Here is a 27,072-nt window from a genome sequence, read left to right on the forward strand (position 1 = left end):
TGAAAGGCTATCTTGCCCATATGAAAGAATGGGGAATGCTGTGTAACATGTTTAACTGCATATCTTCCCATAGGAAAAATGGGGTATGACCCAGATAAAGTCAAAGGACCTGGGTGTCGTATAGTATAAAAAACAAGGTGGTCCTAGACACAATTAAACACAAATAGATAAATTATTCATTTTTTACCTTTTTAAAAGGGCTTAATCCTGAAAAAGAAGGAGACAAAAAAACACAACAAGCCAAATGCATTTGCAGTAAATACCCAAAATAAATTATATGACACTGAGTTTGTATGTAGCAATACAAATTCACAGTTTATTTCACAATCATATATACATATTTACAAAAACCCAAAAAGTTGGGGGAATTCTGCCAGGCGCAGTAGAAAGTGCAAAGGTTTTTGTGCTCAAGTGATAACTAAAGAGAAAATGAATAAAAAGGGACAATCAAATGATTTCTAAAAAGGACTAAGGTTCTGTTCCCTTAGTATTTTGCCAGCCCCACGTATATTGATCATCCGTTTTTTTATTTTTCAACAAAGGGCATGGGAAAAGGGTGCAGGGATCAAGAGATGGGGGGATTGTCGACGTTTCGACCCTGGCGCTGTGGAGAGGGTTTCAAAATCTCAGCTACGTGTGTTCCTCAGGACGGAAGGAGAAGGGACATGGCTTGGCAGTTCGGGCTGGACTGTTCCAAATGAGGCACAGGGTCAGACTGATTTGCATATGGCCATGTCTGAACTGGGGTGGAAGAGTGGGCTAAAGAACGGTTATGGATTAAACCCAGATCTGTTGACTGGCTGTGAGTGTTTGATTGGTTCAAATGCTCCGTCCATCACCAACTCCTTTTGTACCGCTTTGTTCGCCATAAGTAAGCAGTGTATGCTCAGACGTGAATCCCTTGCTCACTTTGCCACTTGATTCAAGCAAGCCTGGCTGAAAACGGCTGTAATGCCAGAAAACCGGTCCTCGGAAGCTTGTTTCCGGTCCAGGGAAGGCATGGCTTGGCAGTTCGGGCTGGACTGTTCCCATGAGGCACAGGGTCAGACTGATTTGAATATGGCCATGTCTGAACTGGGGTGGCGGAGTGAGCTAAAGAATGATGATGGATTAAACCCAGATCATTTGACTGGGGGTGAGTGCTTGCATTGTTCAATACTCCGGTTTTCTTGAGAATGTGGAATTGCCAACTATTCCGCGATCCGCGGCTACGCTGAAGTTTTTGCTTGTCCGCGCTTTCAAATTGCGTGTTCGCAAGATATTTCCCCCTGAGCATGCAAACAGCATTCGTGAACAGGAAAAAGCATAGCGAATGGGCGGAACAAGCTGTTCCGCGTGTTATCGGAACTCTGCCTCCTAGTCAGCACAAGGCTGAATAAACCTATCTGCATTTGGAGTGGTGGGAAGAGTAGCACATGGGTCTGAATAGGGCTGTGCCTGCCTTCCACAATGCTGGCTCCACCTCCTGTGGTGCGTGTGATGACCCTGACCGACACTGAAAAAGGAGGAAGTTGTGCACTGGCAGAGTGCACCCAGAACTGGTTTGGACTGGGTATAGGACCCCTCACACATGGAGAACAAAGACCTTTGGGATATATATATGAGAGCTGAAACCCATGAACTTTAGACTACTTTGGAACCAAGGAGTAACCTTTGCTGAGGAGAAAAGCTGAAGAGCGGATGGAGAATTACTGCCCTTGCTGTGTGTCTGGGGTTGGCCTGCAGTGGCTATTTCTGCCAAAGTAAGGACAAGGAACTTTGGGGCATATGTATCATCCGTTTTTTTAGTTGAAAACCCTGCGATTCGCAAAAAAGCAGCGTTTGCGACTAAGAAACCAGAAAATGCGATGTATGATTAAAATCGCATTGCAAAATTAAGGAATCGCAAAATTTGCGATTCCTTAATTTTGCATCAGCATTTAAGGAATTGCAAATTGCGATTCCTTAAATGCTATGTATGAAGCACCCAAGTTGTGCGATTTTACATTAAGAAATCACAAATTACCACCAACTTGAAGTTGGTGGTAATTTGCGATTTCTTTCACAGATGCTCTTTTTGGCATTTGTAAAGGTGTCATGTGGCGCACATACATGCCCTCAGGGCATGTATGTGCGCCATATGCGCACACATGTTCATTTCAGGGGTGCATCAGGGTGTCCTTATGACACCCTTGTACCCTTGAAATTATTCTCAATTTGCGATTCTCAAATTGCTAATCACAAATTGAGAATGACTTCACATTCATTCCTAATGGGTCTCCTGGCCCATATAAATGAATGGGAAAGTATTCCCTAATTGCGATTTCGCAATTTGCTAATCGGAATTAAGGAATACTAAGAAATCGCAAAAAAATTGCGATTTTTTATATACATCCTTTTTGCAATTCTCAAATAGCGATGCTCAAAAAATCGCTATTCGAGAATCGCAAATGGGGATTTTCATATGTATGCCTCTTTGTTGTGTGCTGTGTCCCCCTGCTTGACAAGGACTTTTCTGTGTGCTGTGTCCTGAAAAGAAAATCTCCAAAGGCCTGGGAAGAGCTGGCCTCCTGTTGTGGAAACACAGGGATATAAAAGTTTTTAAACTACTTTGTGATCAAGAGGAACCTGGTGCCAAAGAGGACAGCTGAAGAGACTGAGGACAAGTACTGCCCTTGCTGTGTGTCTGGGGCTGGCCTGCAGTTTGCTGTTTCTGCCGAGGAGAGGATCAAGGGACTTTGCTGTGTGCTGTGCTCTCTGCTTCAAGAAGGACTTTGCTGCATGCTGTGTCCATCTGAAGAAAAGTCTAAAGGCCTTGAGAAGAGCTGGCCTCCTGTTTCTGAAGTCTGAGGCACAAAAGGACTTCACCCCCAGCTTCCATGACGTCCTTGCTGGAAGCTCTGACCTGCCCGGAGGTGCCTGTAACTGTGTGTGAGGCCCTTGCTGCTAGCAGCTGGAAGCACGGCACAACGAGGGAGAAGCGTGACGCTGCAGCAGCAGAAGCCATCGTATCACCAAGGAGGCGTGTCGCCACTGCCGCTGTTCGACATCACTTCACTGGAGAAGCGTGTCGCCAGACCGTCGCATCGCTACGAAAGCGTGTTGCCACTGCAGTTGATTGCCATCGCATCGCCGGAGAAGCGTGTCGCAGCTCCGTCGCAGCTCTGTAGCAGCTCAAGTAACCACCGATTTTGCCACAAGCTCGTCGGGCGTGCACGCATCGCATCCTTGTTGATGCATCGCACTAAAGACGCCATTTTATTGCATCACACAGATCGTCGCAACACATTCAGGTGCCATCTTGTTGCATCGCAACCGGAGTGACCCTTTTGTTTGTTTTGCGTTAAGCATCTAAGGTACTTTGAGAGAAAAATTTTGCATTTACCATCAACAAGTTTATATTTGCAACCCTTTTTAAAGACATTCTATGGAGTATGATGGATTTTGGTCTTGTTTAGTTGAGATACAGATATTTTATTTTTCTAAACTGGTGTGGTGTCCATTTGTGGTGTTTTCACTATGTTAATGTAAGTGCTGGTAAAAATACTTTACACATTGCCTTTGGGTTAAGCCTGCATGCTCTTGCAAAGCTACCAAGGGGGTGAGCAGGTGCTATCTAAAGTGTGTATCCCCCTTACCCTGACTAGAAGCAAGGGTCCCTTTTTGGACAAAGGTACCTACTTTTGCCAACTAGAGACCCCCAGTTCCAACGTTCTCGTCCATAAAGCAACAAATTGTGATTTACCTTGGGTAGTTACATGTCCTACTGGATTATCAGCATCTAACATCAAGGGAAAACCCTTGTTTGGTATTATAGCCCATGGATAATCATTATAAATTTGGATATTTTAAATTAAACACAGATACCTCTAAAGAACTTTGAAGAGTTTTTACGAAATTAATAGTTTTGATCATAGAGGAAGTCAGCATGGTTTCAACCCTGATGTTGGTTTTTGCTCATTAGCACATGCATGAATTACTGCAAGCATCTTATGGAAGCTCTCTTACTAGGTAAAGATGTTATTCTTTTTGGAGAATTAATACAACTTGCTCTTGTTCAAGGTAAACCAATTTTCCAAAAATTTCTAAAAACCCGAACTTGAAACACTTCAAGCAGTATACGAAATGTCAATAATGGGCACTGTTTGACTTACAACGAACTAACAAAAATTTTAAAGCAAGCTAATGATGAGATTTATGCAAAAATACTACAAGACATTTGCACTGAACTGTGACAAAAGAAGCAACATTTTTGCTAAATCAATGATATACAAGAATTTAGTTACCTGCACTTCAAACTGCTGCTCAAGTTAGGCATTTCCTTCTAGCACAATACGAACCTGTGGTTTACTTAATGCCAACAATTCAAGAATGTGCAGAAATAAATAACTTTATGCTAGAAATAGAAAACCAATACATTTTACATCTCACTTGAAAAGAGAAAGTTGAGACTCACAGACTTAATATACCTACTATCAAAGTTCTGGCTACAAAATTACAAGATATGGAGAAATCAATTTCATGAACAGGAAGATTTGGGATAGACTTATATTTGTGTAAAAACCGTTGAGTTATTTTACGATGCAATTTACACATAGAAGATGGACCGTTAAATCAAGCAATGAGTTTGGTTGTGGACTTTATTGTGTCTCAAAATAATGAAGAAGTAGAATTTATTATGGTCCAATTTGAACACATTACATATCTCCCTGAAAATCTTGATGTATGGCAAGATTGTTACTTATTAAAGAATAGTAGCTTAGAAATTAGCAGTTGAGCAGTTTTCCCTTTAGTAGCTTACACAGTCACAATAAACAAATGTTGTGGACTTAGCCTAGATTGCGCAATTATTAACACTGGAAGAACAGTATTCAAAGAACATATGGCATACGCTGATCGGTCTCACGTTACAAATAAAAAGGGTTGTATATATTTGCTTTAGATAATATAAGAATTATTGCAGATAGTAGCTGTGTATCTGAATACAGACATGTGAGAAACACATATGCACTTCTTGGAGAATATCCACTTGTAACAGAACGATAATTATGTTTCAAAGTAAGAATTACATCAACCTACAATTACCAAAAAAAGTTGGAAGCACAAAAAAAGAGAAAACAAAAATCAAACATATAGAAATAATTGAATATCAGTTTTAAAATGAAACTGAGATACTACAGTAAATTTGCTTCTACACCAACCATTGGGAAAAAAATAATACAGTTACATGTACATCAACCTTTCTTCAAATGCTTGACAAATCTTTTTGAACAAGTTATATCTGAGAACCAAATATGCCACTCAACAATTAGGATTAGAGATATTGTTGACGTATGCAGAGGTGGTGTTCAGTTTTCTATCAGTTAACCGCAAGATGCTCAGAAATTCTGTATGGTCATTCAAAAAATAGCAGCGACCAGAAGACAACCAAGTTCTGTTTTTTTAATGTAAGCTATTTATAAGAACATTAATGTGTACATTGTCTGCATTTAAGCTCCACTGTTACACAACATGATTTTAAATCTTTTCAATTTGAAAAATTAATAACTAAGGCTGTGCAACTAAACGTTTGTCCCAATGTCCCTCTAAGGTAGTTTCCACCCTTCAGTTAAAAATGGTCACGACAAATGCAGTTTCCATGAATCTAACTCTACAATCTCTCAAATTTCTATTTCAGGACACACGTATTCTACAACTGCAATTAGTTTTCATCATTGAGAGACTGTTATATCAAGACACTATACCATCTATTAAAGAATAAGACAGGAGGGTTAGTTACTTTCAAGTACTGACTGCCTAAAGATTTGCAAAATTGTTATCTCCTATGTCTAAGTCCAAATTTCTAAAATGTATTGTTAGTCATCTAATAGAAATGGAAAGGTATTCCAAAGTATAGCTTCAATTAATCAATAGATAAGACATTATGTGGCCTCGCATGGCTGATTTGTCAAGAAATCCACTGTCGCTACTTTATTTTCTCTTTTCTTCTATTGAAATATACCATCTTCTTAAAGAATAACACAGGGTGGTCAGAATAGGATGATACCACAGTTACTTTCAGGCACCGGCTGTCTATAAATTAGGAAATTTGTTACCTCCTATGTCTACATCCAAGTTCTATTTTTTAATCGTGAAATTGAAATGGAAAGTACAGGTTCTATAAGTAGCTAAGGGGCATATGTAGGTAATTTTTGTTTTGCAATTCTCAAATTGCGATTTTTTGGAAATCGCAATTATCAATCGCAAAACGAAATGTAGGCAGGATTAGCAACGTTTTTTTGTGAATCCCAATTATTCCTTATTTGCGAATCGCAAATAGAGATTCGCAAATAAGGAATACCTTCTCATTCATTCCTATGGGCTAGAAGGCCCATAGGAATGAATTGGAAGATATTCTCAATTTGCGATCCTCAATTAGAGAATTGCAAATTGAGAATGCAATATCAGGATTGCAAGGGTGTCAATAGGACACCCTGTTGCACCCCTGAAATGAACATGTGTGCACATGTGGCCCACAGACATTCCCTAAGGGACCCACATTGCACTTTGAAAAATGCCAAATTGTGCATTTTTCAAAGAAATCGCAATTTACCACCAACCTGAGGTTGGTGGTATTTTGCGATTCTTTAAGCCACAATTCGCACAACTTGGGTGCTTCCTACATCGCATTTAAGGAATCGCAATTTGCAATTCCTTAAATGCAATTGCAAAATAAGGAATCGCAAATTTTGATTCCTTATTTTGCGTGTGGCTTTTTGTGTGCTACATAGCACACAGCCAAATTGCGATCGCAAACGCTGAAATTCTGAGAATTTCAGCATTTGCGATTGCAATGGAGCTACCTACATATGGCCCCATATCATCATTTGGCCTTCCGTGGTTGATGACATCAGAAGAAATCTACTGTTGCGACTTTATCTTCTATTCCATATATTGAATTAGGTATTTAGGTAGAGATGTGTACAGTTGGGTACGCACAGCACCTACAGGTTTTTGTTCACAATCCAATTGATTTGCTTGTCCCAAGTGCTTCATAATTACTGCAACAATAAGATCATCTTGAGCAGCAAAACAATAACAATACCGTGTAACTTTAGTTCATAACCCTAACATGAAATGAGTGCAGAAACATGTTTCATTTTTAAAAGTTTACACTATTTTTAAGAAAACACAGTATACATTTTTCTAGAATAACGCTTATAAGAAAGGATATACACACTGTTTGGTGGACGGTGAAGATTAATATATTATATTGTTATTGGATTTTTAAACAATGTTTAAATGTGCTAATAGTATTTACAATTTCTAATGTTTGTTGGTTTAAGTTTTTTTATGTTACAAGTTAGAAATGTTGTTTCCCTGGAGAGAGAGAAGTCTAAACGTGTTTTCGAAGTCTAAACTTGGTCACTAGGCCACATTTCTCTATAGGCCTTCCAGCCCGTATTCAATTACCCAGTGAAGTCAAAAGGTTAAATACATTTTCCAGTGGGGTATATGGTAGAGTGGAAGTGGGGGGTATTTAGATAAGTCTTGTGGGCACGTCGCTGACTCATGTTGGAGATATACAAATTTAACATCACACCCATATAGTTTGGCAAAAGTGGGAAATGTTGGCCTTTCAATAATGACGTTTCCTAAATTCACCGAATTTGCTCTGGTTAAGAAAAAACGTCATCAAATCTCCATAATGACAGTTTCCTCCTCCAGGGTGTTCCATCCATGAAGGGACATTTTGCAGTAGGTAATCATTGAATCTTGCACACATCCTACAGTCATCTACGTAAGAGATGGTTAGGGGTGCAATGAAGAGTCACACGGGATGAGCAGGGTGCTACTGTGGAGGATGCATAGCCACATGGGGTGGGAGGTGCACCTTAGGGCTTGGTATTCCAGTTACAGGGAGAGGTAGGATCTCGTGGTCTTTGCACATGTGGGCAAGGCAATGGGATAAAAGAACCAGATGGGGCAGCAGAGTGCACCTCAGTAATGTGCCAGCTCGTGTGCTGTAGCCAATGATGCCTTGATGAAGTGGGGAGCATGGGTGAGTGGCAGGGGCTCACAATCTTTGCCACGGGGGTGAGTTCCTAGGATCGGGATGGGGAGACAGAGAAAGAAGCACCAGACTTTATGTAAATGTCCCATCTGCCCTGAGAAAAGGAACGTTTCCTACTGCAGAAAATGTCCAGCTGAAGCTGCATTTTTGCAGTCTTGCTGCAGAGCTCCAGCTCTTTTTAAGGAGACGGCATTGTATACCATGCTCCACAAAGGCAATCCTTTCTCCAGATTGGATGCTGGTTGTATCAGTCTCAGATGCCTTGCTCATATTAGTTACCTTCTTCCCTTAATGTGTTTGAATCACCGACAGGAGCTTTATGGTTCTGCTGTTGTTAGATACGTCATTTGTAATGCTCCGAACACAGCTTGTAATTAGAGACACATTTGAGCCATGTCTAAACCATACCAGTTCGCACCTTTCAGTGCCACCTAGGGATCGCTAGAAAAACTGCAGCACAAGTGTGTAAGATATAACAGCTACCTTTACAGACATTAAAAACTACTATACATAAACAGCGGTAATGCCAGATGGTGTCACTTGTATGTAAAAGTAAGTGAGACTGACTTGCATTGCCAGGATTGTTTGAATGTGTTCACTTCATGTTTGCAAGTATGTATTAAAGGAAAAAAAGATTCTATTATTAGTGAAATTATCCCAGACTTAAGCACATAAAGGTACATGAGCACAAGCATGTGAATGACTTGGTCCCAGAAACAAGGATTGTGTGGTGTTCTAAAGCAAAATGAAAATTTCAACTCAAGCCTTGAATCTTCCACTTTAAACCTTACACTACACCATAAAGTATTGTTAGGTATTCCAACTCCAGCACAACATTTTGCCACCGCTAAAGAATTTTAATGTTTTACTTTGTGTAATTTAATTGAATATGAATTATTGCTCTCTTGACTACTGGATGATAGAAATATAATGTTAGCAATCATACCTGGGCAGCGCTCCTCAGGGCATTCATGCCATGTAATTGCCTTTTTTCATGTAAGAAATGCTGAATAAAATAGGTAGTAAAAATGAATTATTGCTCTCTACTCAACAAGAGGCTACTAACATTGGATTTTTACTGTGCAGATAATCTTCCAATACATTTCACCACCTCTCTCTATTTGTAACAGAAAAAACAGCATATCAATGTATATATTTAGTTTTAGGCTATTCAAAATTATTGAGTTCTTTTTCTAGACAATAAAGATAAAAACAAAAAGGGCACACCTTGTTTAAAGTAAAATAAATCTAAAACAAATAAAACACAGCATTATAGCAGTAAAGCAGAATCAGGCTGCAAAAGATGACAGCGCACGGTTGAGTTGGCATTGGGTCCGGCTTCCACCAAGTCCACCTCGCCATGGCAAAGTGGCTTAACCGTTGTGATTAGTGGAGTTGCTAGACCCTAGGCCTCCCTGTTACTTACCTTGTGGCCAGATGTAGGTAATTCCTATTTACCGACTCTTAAATACCGAATTTTACCGAATCAGTATTTAAGAGTCAGTAAATAGGAAGGGGGGAGATGTAGGTAATTCGAATTTAAGAATTACCGAATCGGTAGGATTCGGTATTTACCGGTTCGGTAAATACCGAATCGGTATTGCCCATTGATTCCTATGGGCCATGAAGTCCATAGTAAGTAAGTAAATGCTTTATTGTACAGTTAATAAAAACCATTACAAATAGCTTTTAACGGTAAAAGAAAATGGTCAATTAAAACAACACAAAAAAACGGTTAAAAAGGTTTGTCTAAAACCATAAAAAGTGGGACAGTGTTCATCCAGCGTTAAGTACAAGTACGTTTCTATTTTAGATAAAAATGTATGTGTCTATCCACACGCTTGCTTCCGACAAGTGGGTTGTTCTTTCCCCTCTAAGGACAGTCCGGCTATCTCCCAGAGTGTTCGTGCCTTTTGGTAGAGTACTTTAATGTTCTCAGTCAGTATAGGTCTCTTGCCCGGTCTGAGGACTGGCGGCGGATGAAGTTGTATAGGTAATGTTGGTGTCCACTTGTTCTCTCGTTATTTTGAGCCTGGATTCTGCCACTCCGAGGTATTTTACCAGTCGGCAGGCCATTTGCACGTCGTCTCCTCTAAAGCAGCTCAAAGCTGCTTCTCTGAGGACCTGATTCCTTTCTTTAAAAATAAGGGTCTCAATAAGTTCTTCCTGTCTTGCTGCAGCTCTTTGCAAATAGTTATGAGATGTATGATGTTTTCCTCGTGCATTCAGCAAAGGCGGCATTTTGCTAGTTTTCATGGTCGCAGCCACGGGGCCATGTGGTCCGCTAATGGTAGCACTCCAAGTCGTAGTTTTAAAAACAATTCTTTTGTTCTTTTGGAGAAACTATTCACCAGATACGCCTGTGGAGTAAGTTTGTTGTATGTTTGCACAGTCAGCCAGCCGTGTGCTCTCTTGGCTAATGAAGCTTTGTCCTGCAGGAGGGATTCTTTCTTGACTATTTTGTTTATGGTTTTTTTAAAGCCTAATGGACTCCCTTGGAGATCCCATAGCTGCCTTGCTCCAAGGTGATTGATTGCATCCTCCAGGAAATGTCTTGCTGGGCAGTCTCTTTTACTTTGCAGTTCTTTCCAGAGGAGTGCATTAAGGGTGTTTTCCTCACTTCTGCTTATTTTGTACCAGGTCTTAAGGTAAGTTCCCTTTCTTGCAAGTTCTTCTTTGGCCAACCCGAATTCTAGGCGGATCTGCGCCGGTGAGGTGTATTTCGAAAGACCGAACATGATCCGCATTGCTTTTGAAACTACTATGTTCAGAGTTCCCGTGTCCCTTCCTCTCATTGCTTCAATTCCATATGTGATGGATGGGATCAGCTTGGCTTGAATCACTTGTAGGAGGGGAGCGAGGTTTGGGACAACGATTTTGTTTTTGAGGTTCCTGAGTGATGCTGCTATCCTTAGGCCTCTCCTCTTGATCTCCTCCAGTTGTGGTTTAAAGCTACCCCTTTCGTCTATAATCACTCCCAGGTAACAATACTTGTTTATGGTTTCCAATTTGTTCGAGTCCATAGGAATCAATGGGCAATACTGATTCGGTATTTACTGAATCGGAAAATACCGAATCCTGCAACGGTACAGGGGGTGTCACTTTGACACCCTCTAGCACCCCAATTCCGGACTTGTGTGCCATGTGGCACACAGACATGCCCAAAGGGCATGTCTGTGTGTCACACTGCACAGGTGTGCATGCACACCTGAATTCTGTATTTTACCACACAATAGGATTGTGTGGTAAAATACCGATTCTTAGGAGGTCCACCTACATGTGGATTTACCGAATCGGTAAATATACTCATTCGGTATTTTACCGATTCTGTAAATTTACCGATTCAGTAAATTTACAGAATCAGTAAAATATAGGCCCCCTACATTTGAAAACCCTAATACCGGTCGGTAACAGCCGAATTCGGCCGTTACCGACCGGTATTAGGGCTCCTACATCTGGCCCTAGGTCTTGGGGTCTGTCGGTGGACCTTCTGTCCTGCAGCTTTCCGATTTTCAGTACGGCAGCCAGCCGCGAGGATTGGAGCTGGCAGTTAGGGAAGGGGTGACTGGTTCCAGTGTGGAAGCGTGCTATTCAGGGCAGTTTTTACCATTAGGCAAGACTAGGCGGCATATGGTGGCAAAAGGGCTAGAGTGGCAAAAGGGGGAAACATTTTATAATTTGAATCCAGCAGCGCCTGTATGTGAGAGCAAGTGCACCTGCTTGTACACGTTGGGCTGTACACCATAGCATAGTGGTGTGTGGAGCGGGCAGGCGGTACCAGTGTGTGGTTCCCCAGGACCGTTAATCTTGTAGCACGGGAAAACGCTACCAATGAATGCCCTGGGCATCATTTTTGGCCAGTTCCCAAGCGGTGCTTTATGCAGCAGCCAGTAACGGTATTACTCAGTGCAAACAGGTGGCTAATAGCACGCCACACATAAAAAAATGTATGGTGCCAAGAGGCTTATTTTCTCCATCACATCTGAAAATCGTTTTTTTGTTTTTTGACCCCAAACTACATGTTCTGGTCTTATTATGGTCTGGAAATAGTGAAAAAAAGACGAACAGCCCTAATTTATTCAGCGATACATATCAGCGGCGGCTAGATATGAAGCGTGTGATGCTTGACCTGCGTGAAAAAAATCATAAAGCTAAATTCTCCAATCCACCTGGTTCTTGAGTCAGTTTGGCAGCTATATATGATTTACCACTCAAATGCACCCAGGCAATTATTGTTCTGCGCTGTGATGTTCTTGGGCTACGTTTGCGCTCTATAGGTCCACTTACAAAACATATATTGCTAATTAAATTGTGCCTCGGGGCTTAGATAATAGGTCAATATTACTCAACACGAAGGCACTCCTTTTTAACTTGGAAAGATAAAAGGCTGAGTAGACTGTGCAAATATTTCAATTTGTGACCAGCTAAAACTGCAGATCTCTGCAGCAAGTGGTTAACCTACTCGGCTGTTTTGCCATGTGCTCTTTGATTGTTTGTGTTATTTATACTCGGGCCACTTGCAATTAAGCCACAGAGGAAACCAAATTATGAGGAGAGGTGGCTAAATTATGCGTCAAAAAAGGCAAATTACATGGCATAACGAGGCACATTTTGTAATCTAATGCATTAATTCTGCCAGCCTGGATTACAGGGGGAGAGAGTGACGGTAGTAAAAGGGAGGGGTGGAATTTTTCAATTCTCTCCTAGGGCAGCAAAACACCAAGAAACGGCCCTGATGCTATTGGGTCCTGCTGGGTGTAATAGCTGCATCTAACAGCTTTGTTCTGTATGTCGACTGTGGAGGGAACTGGTAGCCGTTGTCTCACAGCCCTGTTGGAAACCGGCTGCTAACTCTGTCTTTCCTGAACAACAGCATGTAGGAGAGCCAGCCTATACTGTTGCAGGACTCTTTTTCAGGCACTGCATTGTGAGTTCTGTTTTGGGGCAGCAGCCCTGTTTGATACATTAATGATGACTGGATGGCAAGCCCATAGCCTGCAGGTGGCCCAGGCACGGACTATACGGAGGAGGATGGCTATGGTTCCATTCTGGGGAATTCTCAGAGTTGTAGTAAGGATCCTGGGCAGGATTCTTGCTACAGGGGCATTAAAGAGTGAGGGGGGCAATCAGCAGTGGACACCTCCCATACCTCCCCGAAAGTGAAAATAAAATGTATATTGTTCGGGGGGGGGGAATGGCAGCATGAGCATTCGCAGTGGGCAACATTTGGAGAAAGTCATCAAATGCCCCTTTGCCCTATCCATAAATATCCAGGAAAGGGCAAACGATTCACCTGCTCCAACTATCTCAGAAAATATCCTGAATGAGAAGGCACCGGAGGACATCACCTTGACAGGCCTTGCTGGACCTAGGAGGAACAGTTTGCTGCCCAAAACTCAACGCACTATGCATGCGTTTTTGACATTGGGCGTGCCCTTGACTGTGTCATATAAACAACAAGTAACAAAAGCAGCTCTCTTACAGAAGCAGTAACCCTCTGACCTATTTACATTATATGCACTTCATTATCTGCATGGTGCACGTTCTTAGCAGCAGGCATTTTAACCCTCTACACTACCTTAGGATGAGTCAAAACTTCCACTAGACAAACCTCTGGTCTCTTTCCAGGAAGACGATTAATCACTTGAGATATCTTGACATTTTAATTAATGACTGAAAATTACTGGAGGCCAGCAACGTGGCAGCAGGTGCTTTAAAATTGATATCATACATTTTCAAAAATGATGCCCCCACCCCAAGTTAATGCCCGGTGCGGTCGCACCGATCACACCACCCTAGAGCCTGCCCTGGTTGGATGTGGGGCAGATCGATCCATCAGCAACTGCCTCTCCTCCTTCTGGGCCAACAGAAGTTACATCTTGCAGTAAGGAGCCAAAACTATATATTTCTGTTCTGCCACCTCAATTGGATCCACCTGAGGTGCTTGTGGCTCACAGTCATTCTTCTCATCTTGAAATAGGGCCTTCAATGACTCATTGGAGCTCGCTGTGGCAAACTAAGCCACAATCTTTCAAGGTTTCCCAACTCCTGTGCCCAGGCAGCTTGGAGCAGGCTGTGAAGGAGGGGACGGACAAGAGTCTTTCTTCTCCTTCACAGATCTTTCTGACAGTGACTGGGATGAGGGTCTGGATCCAGCAGCACAATCTGTATTGGTCTCTAATGCCCGGAACAATCACTATGACCGGTCAAGGGAGGTATCCGGGTGCTTTGATCTCTCCACTATCTCATCTGATCAGAGGAGCAGGAGGGGGGCCTGCCTGTTGATCAATTATAGGGCCTTCTCTCTGGGGCGTAAGATCAAGGGGTAATCAACCCTGTTGCCTTGCTGGAGGCTGAAGATGAGTTGCTATGAGATCCTTATGGGAGTGAGTTGACTCCAACAAATTGCTCTCTTCTGGGGGTGACACCCCTAGCTATACCATCATTACCTCACAATCAGGAATTGTGTAAGGAGTCCCTGTCTCCTCCTGGATCTCTTCCTATTGGTCCAGCACAGGATTCCCTTATTCTGAGGGCTATTTATCATCTTCACTTGCAGCATAGAGAGGACTATCATAAGGATTTATTAGTTCTAAACGCAGCCCACCATAAGACCCAAGTAGTTCTCTGCAAGCTATCAAAGAATACGGACATTGTCCAGTCAAGACTTGGAGTTGTTAAAGCCTCCCAGAGGGCTCTCCAAAAAGCAGTTGAGGCTAACAGCTCAGGGATTAGTTAACATGAATAGAAATCACTACTTTGTCATTGAGGCTGGAAGACTTGGAGAACACTTTGTGTCGGAACAATTTGTGAGTCCTCGGGTCCCAGAAGGGATGGAAGGTGATGACTCCTGAGGCTCTGTTGTTAGCCAGTTCAGAGAAGCCTTCCCTGTTTCTAGTGACTGGGATATGGACTGTATGATACAACAGGCATATCTTTTTCCATTTAGTCCTCCCTGTAAGCCTTTTCGGTACCCCTGGTCAATACTGATTTATAATGGAAATGTAATTCTTCATCAAGAGATCTTCCAGGCTGCAGCTCCTAAGCTGCCAGTCAAAGCAACTGGCATTGACTTTTTTGTTCAATCAGATTTTTGCCATTGAACAGTCGAGAGATATTGGCAGCTGCAGGAGCATATTCCAGAACTTCAGAAGCTTGGTGCCTTTTTTCCCTTATGGGGCCTGCTACACTGTGAATTCATAAGGATGGCTAACTAAGTGGCAACTGGGGAGCTGAGGATGCTTTACTACTGATTCTTGTGTGGGTCACATTAAAGAGATTCCTTATTTGATAATGCATTATGGTCTTTAACCTGGGTGGGAGGGAGATTAGTTATGATGGCTTGATTGGGATGGACTGATTCTGCTTGTTACTGATGACTGAGGGCAGCTATGGTGGGGTTGGTACTCTGACAGTTCGGTCTCTCTTCACTATATGAATTATTTAATCTTTGTATTAGTCTGTATTTTTCCTTTTGGGGATTGTTTCATCTTGGATTGGCTGTTCATTTTATATTAGGCATCTTGGGTGGATGGTGGGGTCGGGCCTTATGCTGATTCAGCAATGGGCCTCATTGCAAAACAACACTAGGAGAAGGAGCCTGGGACATAGGTGTGTAGGGCACAGCATTGGTGGGGTGGAATGGCTCACCCCGTTGAGAGCCAGGGTGGGGTATGGGTGTGTTAGAGGGTAGAGGGGAGGCAGATGGGGATTATTTGCATGCCTTACAGAGTATTTGGGGCATTATTTCAGGTAATGTGTGATGGAGCAAGGCTGTTTATAGTGTATTTATAGTGTATTTATTTATAGTGTATTTATAGTGAAAGAAATATGTATATCTAAGTTTGGCAGAATATTTAAGGATATGGTGTTTTTCCATCTGTAAGGTAGATGGGTGGCTTGTGGATTCTGTGTTGTAATGAAAATAGCTAGTAATGGCTGCAGTCCTGGTCCACAGCTGCACGATCTATCATGGAACATATATGGGGTTAAATCACAACATAAGCCTAAACTATTTATATCCTATATAGAATTCTCCTCCTGTCAATGGAGGGTAGCATTGATGGAGGAAATGAGGACTTTAAAGATGCTCTGTTCCTTAGAATCAAATCTGAGATATTGTCACATGGTGAAGGATGGGGCTTGTGCTGAATGGCTTTTGGGGCAATCCACCGTTCTTAGACCATCTGTTCAAAAACAAATTTGGGATAGGGTGGTCCAAAATGGAAAGGCCCCGCAGATGACCTATTTTGAAAACACTGAGGAAATAGGGTGAATCTTATCTTTCAGGGTAAGAGAAAGACCTACCTTCAACAGCATCCAGCAGATCAGGGATGAGAATGGGTCTCTAGTTGCCAATCCAACTTCAGTTTGTGAAGTCTTTTGTAGGTTGTACCCGGACCTCTATAGAAAGGACTGCTTTTCTTCCACCAAGGACATCTCTCGATTCAATCAGCAACATCTAGATCATAAGGCGGCCCTCACCAAGTAGTCTAGGTTACAGGTATCTATTACTCTTTTTCAAGGTTAAAGCTTCCATTAGTTCCCTTGCTAGTGGGAGGGCCTCTGGTCCTGACCAGAGACCATTAAAGTTCTATACCTTCTTCTTGCAGACTCTGGCTCTGACGTTAGGGGACTTATTTAAAGCTTTTGATCTGTCAGATAGATTTCCTGAGTCTTAGAGGGAGACAAACATCATCATCTTTCCTAAAAAGAGGAAAGACCCTACACTCTATGGGTCATACTGCCAAATTTCCTTGATTAACGCTGATTCTAAGATCAATACTCACGTTCTCACTAATTGGCTGTCTGTAATTATCTCACAATTCACCATGGTTTCATCCGTGCCTGTAAAACAACATTTAACGGTAAAACAACAATTACAGTCTTGGAGATAGTCTCTGCTGGAGTAAGTCCTGTTGATGTGATCTGTTTGGACACTTGATAGGGTCTCCTTGCCCTTCCTCTATGGATCATGGAGTCCGCAGGTCCAGGCTCAGTCTTTGCCACTATAGTAAGGTGCCTCTACTCAGGCCTTAAGGCAAGGATATGCAGTGTGGGGCTACTATCAGATCCTATCTCTGTTCTTCGCGGTACTCGACAGAGGTGCTCTCTATCCCCTCAGGTGCTCGCTCTCTATAGTGAATCGTTTGTTCAGTATCTTAAGTGGATGGAAGTAACACAATCTGTGAGATTACACTTTGAACTTGTGACTTTGCCCCGGATCTCCTTGGCCAGATATTCTCAGGTGGTGTGTTCTGCTTTTTGGTGCTTTTTTTACTTACAATTTAGAATTCAATATCTTTGGTACGACTAATTGGAATTTGTTTTGTCATTCTGGTATCATTTTGTGTATTAGATTAGGAACTATGTTTCAAAACTGGTTAGGCATTTTTCTTGTGTTTTCACTTCATTACTTTTTGAGTGCTACATTTATACTATACACATTGTCTTTTTTATTTTAAATTTTTTTATTTGGCAAGCAAGTCAAAGAAAAAAAATATACAATACATATTCTTAAACGCACATTTTTGAGTAATAGCAGGGATAAATCATACAATAGCAGGGATAAATCATACACATTGTCTCTAAGTTAAGCCTGACTTTCAACCACCTCAATGAATATCCCAGAGGATTTCATCTACTCTGCCAAAATCACTCATAATTTGGACATTATTCTGGATTCAAACATAACACTCAAAACTCAAGTAACAAAAGTATCTGGAATATGTTATAGTCAATGTAAGATTTATAAGAAAAATGTCCTCTATTTATTGAAAATAAATGTCAGATGCCAGTGGTAAAGACACTGTTAATGTCACAATTAGACTATGCCAATTCTATCTTTTTGGCTGATCTGGAAAAACTGCCCTACTATCTTAACTTATTCAGTATCCTGCAGTTCACCTACTCAGAGGAATTTCAAAATGTGACAGAATTTCTCTAGTATTGTGCTCCTGTACTGGCTAACTATGAACTCAGAATAACCTATATAAGAATTAAATATTACATCAACAATCCCCTAAAACTTTTAGATCAACATTCCAGCTCTATCAGTCAAACAAATGGTTGCATTTGACTAATCAATTTTGTCCAATAGTCCCCCATCCTCAAAAGGTTAACTTTGGTGATTTTGACAGACAAATTGTGGAATTCCCTTCCCACTGCTTTTCACACAGGTTATACTGAACTTTATCACATATATGTACATGAGCCATGCAATTCAAGACATCTAATGTTGGTAGAACCAGACATAGATATGGAGTGATTACACTCTTCACGTAACAGTTCATCACTTTTGCCTCCGTGTTAGAAAGAGATGATATACATATCAATGTGTTTGGTGGATGTGATTACATAGGTTGCATGACATAAAGCAGAAAACATTTTTGATAGAGTAGGGGGTACCATCAGGGCCCTTAAAATAATAGAATAGATTGACATGAGATATAGGAAAGATAACTATATGATTGTTACATCTGGCTCTCACTGAGTGCCACAAGTGTAAATACCTCATAATAAATCCAGTTATTCACTGCAGTGACATAGCAACTAAAGGAAAAAAGTTGTTTGTCACATTTGCTGCTTCATAAAGGAATTCCAAGCTGCTCTGACAGTGCTCTCACAGAGCCAGTCAGTGCTGCGCTGGTTGTCTGCTCTAATGGAGAGAGAGCACATCTTTGTAAGGGGTGGTAGAGAGTGGGTAGCAAGAGGTCAGTTTTATTTTTAAATTTGGAACAGGGAGGAAAGTTCATTTTAATTGCACGTGGCTCCTTTTTTCCGGCATAGCAGTTGAAAGAAGGTGCAGATGATTTTGGGGGCAATACATAACAATATGATAGATCGATGAAAAGTGAACAATAAGGATGTTTTTCACCTTAAAGTTTTGAGTAATTGTCTATTAAATTTTACATAACGAGAACACAACTAATACCCAGAGCAAGGAGACAACTACATAGTGTAACTATCCAGCAAATGAGGCATAGAGCAAACTTAACGGCAACAAGAATCCAACAAACCAGTTGGAATATTGCAACCATAGCGATTACCTTGATAATAAATGTCTCACAAACTGAAGGCCCCAAAAAAGGCAAAATAAGACCAAAATTATGTGATATCTAACAGATCATAGGTGATGGAGAGCACTGTATAAAACAAACAAAACTAGAGCAAAAATGGGTAGATCAGTCCTGAGAAACAGCCTCCTCCACCAGCCAGACCCAAATGAGATACCAGATCTGACCTAGCTTTTTCCTTCAAGGATTGTTCTCGATTAGCACCATCTCCAGCCTGCTTATATACAAAAAATCCTGTACCCAGATCCATGGATCAGGAGACTCACTGGAGAGCCATAATCATGCCAGAAGCAATCTAGCTAACGCACTAGCTAAGAAGTATAAACCAGATAGTAGGAAGGGATAACTGGCGAGTGACCCAGCATAATAAGTTTCGGGTCAGTCACGACCACCAGGTTTGAAATACCACCAAGTTTGCCGAAAACATATTTCCAATGATCATTCAGCTTTAACTTCATAATGAGACAATGCGGGGTATTACACCAATTATTAATGCCTTTGAGATGGTGCACCTTAATACGGGACACGTTTAAAGCTGAACATTATTACACATTAGGTCAGCAACCGTTACTCCCATATGGAGCTGGGCACTCCAATTACTAGCCCTCAGCTAGAAAAGGTCATCAACCTGATTATGAGATCACAAATAAATTGACTTATAGACCAGACCTGTATTTCTCCTTCCTTCCTAACCAGGTACAAGCATGGGATATCTATACAGCACAAGTCCTCTTCCTTAAGACTTGAGATAAAATGCTGCATCTGCAAATATCTAGAGCAAACTGAATACTCAATGAGAGAGATAGGCCTTACAACAGTGATAAGATGACTTTAGGAGTCTTCACTGCCAGGACATGTAAAACTTAATCACACATGTCCTACTTTTTAGGTCTCACCTAGCGTTGCAGCGGGCATGGGCTGCTCACTTTGCGAGGCATACAGTATACACTATAGCGGGGAAGCTTTGTTTAAGCTCTGCCCACTCTCTGCCCATCTTTTTGATTGGCTTACATCCTAAATGCTGTATTCTGATTGGTTTTTGGTTTGTTAGTCCCTCCTCCTGACGACCATGTCGTCATTTGTGTCCTTCCATGGTTATTGGCCCCTTTACTTTTTAAAATTAGTTCCCCTGCCTCCCACGTTCCCTCACGCAGTCGTGACTTCTCGGTGCACCCCCCCATTCCTGTTTGTGCCTTTTTAGATGCCGCACATCCGTTTCGAATGCAATAGGTCTAGCATAAATACGAGTCCTATTGCATTTTAAATGCTTGTTTGTCCTGTGATTTGCTCGCTGAATTTGCACTCCTTTTTACGTCTCGCCTAGCGTTGCAGTGCATGCGCTGCCAGCTTTGTTTGTCTTGAGCGCTAAGCCGAAGAGCAGCAGGAATCGCTGGTGGGGCAAGCCGTGGCACAGGGGGCCATGGAATACAGCTAGCCCAACCTCCCCCCAATGTTTGTTTGCTCCGCCCTCCTCCTTTGACCCCCCCCCAATGTGCCCTGGTTCTTTTCGAGTCTGAGATCTTTAACTTTCATCACCAGTGTGTAATTCAGAACTCGCGATGCTCTCACACTCACTCACTCTCGTATGATTTTATCTCATGAGTCTGTGCCTGCATTTTCCTTGCCAGGCAATGCACTCCGCAAGCAACCGTAACCAGGGCAACACGGCATGTCGGACTCTAATATTGAATTAGCATTTCTTGTTTGGCGAAGTCCTTCTTCTGGGCTCGTGCAGCCCGTGTTCAGATGTCTGTGGCGGGAGCAGCCCTCCAGCTTTCTGGACACTTCTCCTCGGGAGGATTTGTCGTGGCACAAGCAGCGCCCTTACCCACCAGTAGGGTACAGCTCTCCAACCCAAGACTGCCAATGTATAGGCAAAACACGTAAACCTTTAGATGTATTTTATCACAGTTGTCAAGCAGGGTGCTGGCACAAATGACAGACAAGGAGGACCATGCACATTGATTTGATCTATTGTTTATTCCACTTTAATGTTTATTGTACAGAAATTGTATTATTCCTTATACAGAAATCACTTCCAGCCTGCAGGCTTTTTCCTTCCCTCCACCTGCGTGTCCTCGCTGCCCTCCCCGAATCTCGCCTAGTCTTTCAACCCATGCCCTCTTCATTCCTCTGTCCACCTCCATCCTATTGGATACCCAGTCTGCAGGAATATGCACATGGGTGTTATGTATCCGGGCAGCAGAGCTCTGGCCTTGAGCACAGCTGGGCAGGGTACCGTGAGTGGGTAGTTTTATCTGCACAGGGTGTGTATGCTCCTCCCAGGAGGCCTCTGGAGCTACAAGCACTCTGCACCCTAAAGTTCCTCCAAATACGTGCCAGCTTCTTATCTGAAAGTGATTGTGGCCGTAACACCGCCAATAGATAACACGAGAACTTATGCGCTTCCAATCTTTGGTCTCTCTGCTGAAATTGATAACTTGTGTTTATGTTTACTTAGTGCACGATCAAAAAACTCACCCTATATTGCAATAATACGCGATGATATGCTGCATCGCTAAATACTTACAAGGTCCCAAAGGCGAGACTGATTGCATTGCAAATGCTTATTAACTGCTATGCACCCTACCTTATGAGCCTTAAGAGCCTACCGAATGGGTTACCTATGTGAATCAATTTAGACCTAGCAAAATGTTTATTTTGCCAGGTTGAAATGGCAGTTTAAAACTGCACTGCAAGCTGCAATGTCAATTATTGAGGCATATTATAAAAGGCTACTTCAGCAGGTGTAACATTGAGTGTTGCAGGCCCACTAGTAGCATTTCATTTCCAGGACGTTGGTAAATGTAGTACCACTTACTAGGGACATACATGTAAATTAAATGTGCCTATTAAGTGTAGGCCAACTTTACCATGTTTGAAGCACAAGCACTTTAGCACTGGTTAGCAGTCCTAATGCCAACAAAAATTAATTCAGCAAAACAGGAGGAGTGACTGCAAAAGGATTGGGGGAATACCATCCCAAGGATGTAAAGTTTAGCAGTAGAAAACATGTTACACTTTTTTAGGAAACATTTTGGAAACAGGGGGAGTATAGAGCTGGAAATGAGCAAAACATTTTTTTTTAATGGATTAAATTTCAAGTAATGTTTTGACATTCAGCAGCGTGCCATATTCAGGTAGTTGGACAGGATAGTGGCCTTGAGTTCTGTAAGCTTATTGTCATTTGAATTGAAAAACCAAGTGTAATTTGGGTATCATCAGCATACATATAAAAATGTGTCCCTGGTGTCACAGCGGAGCAGCCTGACACTGCATATATGCGTTAAACAACAATGTAGGATAGAAACTTGTGGGATTCCATAGCTCAAATTTTAGGTGTTCATTTTATTGGAACTAAAGAAGAAATGCGTTTGCAAACTGTAGGACAGTGCCCCTTTTGACATTGTTATCCCCCCACATTTTGCCTGATGTCTGATGTAATTTCGAACTGTAAGTGTACTGAGCCCCTGCTAATCAGGTTCCCAGTGCCATATCTCCTTTCCCTAAAACTGGACTATGATTCGCATAGCCTTCTATTACCTCTTTATGCCATATAAAATGGTTCCCCTGCTACCCAGGGCTTGGGGACAGATGGAGGTTCAATAGGGACCCCTCATTCAGTCCCAGTGGTGCAGCTATTGCAGGCAGTAAGTCCATTTGCACGACAAACCGAAGAGGCGACATGGCACACAGGCCTGTGTGCCATGCCAACCCCGCCCTGCATAAGATATAGGTAAGCCTCCCTTACTGCAGGCCTTTAGCCCTAAGGCAGAGCGCACTATACCCTATGGGAGGGCCTATCAGCATGAGAAGATGGGTCCCTACAATATCTAGTCTATTCTGGGTGTCGTAAGTGTACGATGAAGAGTACATGAGTTGGATACTCGGGCACACAAGTTTCCTAGCTCCATGATGGCTTCACTGATTTCTAAGATGTTTGGCACCAAACAACTTGTCTTAATAAATCCTTGTTGACATCAGTGTTGGATTTATTAATAAATTCACACAGGAGACCCCTTAAGAGGGTCCCCTGAAACCTTACCAACCACTAGTGTGGTCCCTATCTAGTTTTAGTCAGCCTGCCATCACCAGACATGTTTATGGACTTCTGGGAAGAGAGCCAGAGCTCTCTGGATCCAGAAACAATGCCGGCTCCGGGCGGAGGTGGTCACACCTTTCCCCCCTGCAGAGTCTGCCTAGACAGAATCAGAAACTTCAAAGGACATGCCGCCTTTGAGCCCAGACCCCAGCCTCTGCTGTTAGATGCAGATAGCGTCTCCACTTTTGGCAGGAGGACTAGCAGGAAAATTAGGTAAAGTAGGAAGTGGGTCTACCTCTCCCATGCACGACCCCTCAGGTGGGCGAGACAAGGTAGACCCCACTTTCCACTATCCACCATCTTGAATATGTGGATAGTAACCAATTAGAAGTCAGGGTACACCCACTCCCCATGTGTGGAGAGCATAAAAAGAATGTAGACACCCTACAGGTAGATCACCCATTATCTACTACCTGGCCTCCACTAAAAACGCCCCTAATTTCAGTATTTAGGTGCTCCCTAGAACCTGACTTCATATTCAACAGACCTAAAGAAGACGGCGGAAGAAGACCACTGGTGGACCAGGATATGAGCCCTGCTGCAGAAGAACCCTGCCAACTGCAACCAGACTCAACTACTGGGACCTGCTGTCCTTTCTGAAACTTGTAATGCCTCCAAGAAACCCTGGAGCACCCACAGTCTTCATAAATTGCCAAGACCCTCCCTATGGGCTAGAGGCACTAGCCCCCCGGCATCTGCCGGTAAAGATATTGCTGTAGTTGAGGACCAGCACGCTCTCTGTCGATGCAACTCACCACTAAAAAGAAATGTTGCAGCTTCCAGGGCCTGTTGGTTCACCCTTCTGGTGTAATCGACCCCTGCATGTCTCAATCACCTTGAGGGACCCTCTCAGCATATAGCAGCAACGTTGGTGTTAGAAAAGGGATTTCTGGCTAGCTGAGACTTGCGCCAAAGCGAGGCAGAAACCACCACTCTCGTCAGGATAAGGGAGTTACACTTCTAAAATAACCCCTGCTCAACCCCTTGGTAGCCTTGCACGAGCAGTCAGGCTTATCTTAGAGGCAGTGTGTAAAGCATTTGTACATAACCAACAGTAGTACAGTGAACGCACTATAAAAGGACACCACACCAGTTTAGTAAAATATCCAATTTTTATATACTTAAGACAAGACCAAATACGATAAAAAAAATCCACATTCAAAATCTTCACTTATCAAAATATGCTTTTAAAAATAGTTCCTTAATGTCAATAGCTCAGTCCGGGGCAATCACAGCATCGTGAGTAACAAATCCAAAAACAGTTCTGGCTGGTCGCGGGGTCGAAGGCCAACCATGGTGTCGGGAAGACACGCGAACAGTACCTTTCAGAGATGCAGGGTGATGAGGCCCTTGAAGCCACTCGCGTTGAGGGTCAAGCTCCTTTCTGATGGGATCCGGAGCGCTGGAGCGAACAGTAAGTATGGGCGAATTTTGCGAATCTCGCGTTCACGAATTTTGCGGATTTGCGAATTCACAATCTGCAAAATACGCGAATTCTTTGTGTTTGCAAGTGTTTCTGCCAGTTCGCGAGGATTTGGTACTAGTTCGCAATTGCGAACTTACTTGTCGGCTCGCAACGGTCGCGACTATGTTGTTTCTACGTCTGGTTCATCATCACAGCCTCCCACCCTCTCTTTGACCCATGCCACCCTCTGTTACATCAATGCCACCCTCTGGTTCATCATCACTGTAGAAGATGGGGGGAAAAGCAAGCCCACCTGCCCTGCTTGAACTGACATGAATTAATTTGGGGTTAGTTTATTAACAACACCTGCCCTGCCCCAACTGACAATAATGAATTAGGGGCTAATTAATGTGTCACTGAATATGAAGTTCCAGCCTGGCACCTGCTTGTCTGCTCCCTTAGCTGTAAATCAGGACCTTTGTGGCATACAGTTAAGGTCAGAGCATGGTCACACAATAGTTGCAAGCAGGCAACCGAATTCTGGAGGGCCCCCTCAGGAAGCACTACAGGGAATCGTTACAAATCATGAGGTTGACCTTTTGCACCTGCTCATTGCTTTTGCTTTTGCAAAAATCGTTTTTCGTTTTTTTCGCGCTATTCGCGGGGCGCGGCGTCGTGCGAAACCGACCGCGGAAGCCCCCAATTCGTGCGAATGAGCTTTTTATTTTTTTGCGGCTTGTTGTTTCGCGAGTTTTTTTGCAGTATTCGCGAAATGCTTGCAGCGCAACACGCGAATTTACCCCAAGGTCGAGTACGGGCGCGGCCATTTTGTTTGCGTGACGTATTTCCGTTTCCGCCCGCTATGTATAATCTCGTGCAGTAAGCGCATTGCGAGTAGAAGTTCGCACGAGATCGCGAGGAAAATCTCGCGCGAACTTACTTTCGCGCTCGTGTACGGGCGCCGGCCATCTTGTTTTTCATTCCTTTCCTGTGTCTGGGCATGGTGTTTAATCCTCTTGCTATCTTTGCCATCCTTTGCTTGTTTTCAGTTTTTTTTTAACGATTTTGCTTCTTATCTATCCCTCTCTTTTCCTAGCTGTATATTTTTGTCTTTTCTGCTATTTTTCTTTACTTTTAAACTACTTTTTTAAACTCTTTTCTTTTCTTCTTCCCTATCCTATTCCTTCTAAATTTTCTACTTCCTACCTTACCTGCCCAGACCATGGTGAAGCCAGGCGCCGTGAAGCTGCCCAGGCACTTGAGGGCGGCAGCGGCGGCGGGGAGGAGGAGTCCTGGACCCCGTGCCAGGACACCATGCGGTCGATTGAGGGGGGAGCAGGTGATGCGACGGGAGATCTTCAGCCCGGAGGAAGTGGGCGCGCTGGTCTACTTCGTCCAGCGCCGCCTGCCCAGGACCATCGCGGGAGGTGGCAGGATCGCGGCCGGCGGCTACAACATGCGGGAGCGCCGGAAGCGGTGGGAGAAGGTGTGCTGGGCCATTTCCCACCTCTACGGGGTCCAGCGCACCTACAGCCAGGTCACCCATCGCTGGACGGACCTCCTGGACCGGGAGCGCGACCTGCTGGACCAGCTCGGCTTGGAGATCCCCGGGCTTGGTGAGTAGTAGTAGTAGCCATTTCATCACTCACTACTATGATGTTTTCTCCTGCTCTGTGTTCTTGTATTGCAAATATTTGTTTTTTACATGGAGCAAGCCAATAATGCAGCTGATGACGATTACATTGTAGTTAAATTATATTTCAAAATTTTCTGTGCATTTCAGGTGCACTGCTCTCCTTCTCAGTGGCGTTGCTACTATGCTTATTTGTTTTCTATTTTGTGGTCTCATTGGCCTGAGTAACTATTATGTATGAGTGTACTTTACAGAACTGCGTAATGCTAGACACTAGGGGGCAGATTACATTTACAAGCCCCTTGCGCCACGTTTACGTTGCCTTGCGTGACGCAACAGTGGCGTAAACGTGCAGCATCCCTGCGAGTCATTTACAGCATGACGCATCTAGGGAGATGTGTCACGTTATAAAGCCATGGGCCTGCACCACAATGGGTGCGTTCCTAGTACGCAGGGTGGGCTGTCCGGCGGCTGTGCGCCTTGCAAAAATGCCTGCGTGAAATCTACAAGATTTAACGCAGGCACTTCTGCGACGCTGCTACGTCAATTCAATTCCTTATGCCTGCTTGAAGCAGGCGAAAGGACTGACACAGCATGTTAAGTATTGGGTGGCCCTGAGCATTACTGGAGTTGCATTGCGTTGGCGACGTGACTCCAGCGATGCGCCGCTCTTACGTGACGAGATGCGTCACGCAAGTGCCTACCCTTGCGCCAGGGCACGCCGCATTGTAAATGAGGCGCATCTGATGGTCGCAAGGGTAGTTTTGCGTGACGCATTTGATCTGGCGCATCTCTGGAGATGCGCCAGAACGCGTAAGTAAGTAT

This window comes from Lissotriton vulgaris, chromosome 3_1 (genome assembly GCF_964263255.1).
Source record: "Lissotriton vulgaris chromosome 3_1, aLisVul1.2, whole genome shotgun sequence".
Taxonomy (NCBI): Eukaryota; Metazoa; Chordata; class Amphibia; order Caudata; family Salamandridae; genus Lissotriton; species Lissotriton vulgaris.